Genomic DNA, 2,327 nt, shown 5'->3' on the forward strand with positions numbered 1-2,327 from the left:
GCTTTAGGAGAGACTCTCAGCTGTTCCTGCAGTGCTGCTAGCTCGCACCAAGTTTGTGATTATCCCTGAAGAGTTTAGTGTGTATGTACCTATATTAATTCCAGTGTTTAGCGTGTTAATTCTTGGACTGCCCCAGATGTGTTCTCATATTCGATCCCTGAGCGTCTGTGGAATTTCACGTGCTTGTCATCTTCATCCATCTTCTCTGTTTAGTTTCTGAATCAGTTGCACCTGTTGGAGAATGGCGGGACATGATCCTGGGTATGCACCTGGGGAAGGCCAAAAAGAGCTGGGCCTCAGTCCCCTGGGAACGCATGGACACAGTCCTGGGAACGTACCTGGGAATGCAGTGTACAAGCAAGGCTCTGGAGATAGTAACTTATATATAGATAGGGAGTAACTCAGCTGGGCAGATGGCAGATGGCAGGGGCAAGTTGTCCTTGAGGGTGAAACAAACAGGTTTGAGAAAAACAGCTAGGAATGCACCCAAGCCTGGGAAAGCAAGAGATAATCCTCACAGCTGCAGCTGCAAGTAGGGAGAGTACCTGAATGCTATCTTTAGAGCCTAGCCAATTAAAAATGATTGGTAGTTGTATGCCTGTCCTGCACTGTATAAGAAAGAGCCTGTCGGACAATAAAGTTGGAGCTTGCTGTATCACCCACACGGAGCCGGCCGCTTGCTTCCCCGTGCAGAACCTTCCCCTTTCCCAACATGCACCAACCTAAGCTTTCCCATTTTCACTACTTCTGGTCTCCTAGAGTCATACAATCATAGAATCAGCCGGGTTGGAAGAGACCTCCAAGATCATCGAGTGCAACCCTACCGTAGTTACTAGACCATGGCACTAAGTGGCACATCCAGTCTCAGCTTGAAAACCTCCAGGGATGGTGAATCCACCACCTCCCCGGGCAGCCCATTCCAATGTCTGATCACTCTCTCTGTAAAAAATCTCTTCCTAATATCCAACCTAACCCTCCCCTGGCAGAGCTTGAGTCTGTGCCCTCTTGTCCTGCTGCTGGTTGCCTGGGAGAAGAGACCAACCCCCACCTGACTACAACCTCCTGTCAGGGAGTTGTAGAGGGTGCTAAGGTCTCCCCTGAGCCTCCTCTTCTCCAGGCTGAACACCCCCAGCTCCCTCAGCCTCTCCTCATGCCACTTGTGCTCGAGTCCCTTCACCAGCCTCGTTGCTCTTCTCTGGACTTGCTCCAGCGCTTCAATATCCCTCCTGAACTGAGGGGCCCAGGTCACCCCTGAGCCTCGAAAAGACTGAGCACCCCTTGAGTCTACAAAACCAACTGCTGGTTCCTGTCCACTTAACTGTGTTCATAATCCTTAGAGGATCTTGCAACATGAGTGGTAGTTCTGCTCCCTCTCCTGTCTAAGACGGTTTCAGGGAGGAAAATAATAGTTAGCTGAGGGGACTGTTTTGCATGTTGGGGTTCTGTCTCTGGAAGTGGCTGCTCACTTCTTGTAGCAAGCACTCATTGCCTTGAGCTTCTCCAGAAGAGAAGGAACTGCTTGTCAGTCAGTAAGGAAGGAAAAACAATGTAAACCCAATATGTGCTAGTTTTTGATGATTTTTTTCATTTCTTTTGTTATTGTAAATGGACTCCTCTGGAAGTAAGAATAGAGGAGATAAAATTGCTTTCCCTTAATAAAATTATTCTAGTTTCCAGCCGTGTGTAGCTACAGGGACTTTGTGAGTTGCATGTCACTTCTGTGCATGTAGGGCTCCTGAAAGTGTTCCTCTTCCTTGTACAGTCTTCCCTAGAAATAACATCCTGATATCAGCAGCATTCTTTGGCAGCAAACTACGCAGGGTTGCCCAGTTGCATAGAGAATTAATTCCTGGTTTTCATTCTGTACCTGACTCCTCGTTTCGTTTGATGCCCCATACCTCTTCTACTGGAATAGTCTGTTCAGCCATTCTCTCTAGGGTCTCAGTTTTGTGTGTCACTACTTTTTCTCCTAAAGCATCTACTTAAAAAACTGAGAAAGTCTTAATCTACAAGGTTATTCTTCACACCTCCTATCATCCTTGTTATTTTTGCAGGCTGAGTCCTGCATTTATGAAGTGGCATAATAAATAATTTGTGTCTTGACAATTTCTGTTTGCTTTTTTCCTTTCCACACTCCAAGATTTCCCTTGAGAAAAGGCTTATTTCTTGCCAAGACTGGATGTTTTTATTTTCTTATTTAAATGTCTAGTCTTAACAGTTGGCCCTGCATGCATAGCTCTGCATTGAGCATCAAGAAATTTCATCATCATGATTTCATTGCTGTATGTGTTTTCTTAGTTTTAGAGTAAAATTCATGGGAATGGAAA

The sequence above is a fragment of the Acanthisitta chloris genome, unplaced genomic scaffold (assembly GCF_000695815.1).
Source record: "Acanthisitta chloris isolate BGI_N310 unplaced genomic scaffold, ASM69581v1 scaffold23755, whole genome shotgun sequence".
NCBI classification, from domain to species: Eukaryota; Metazoa; Chordata; class Aves; order Passeriformes; family Acanthisittidae; genus Acanthisitta; species Acanthisitta chloris.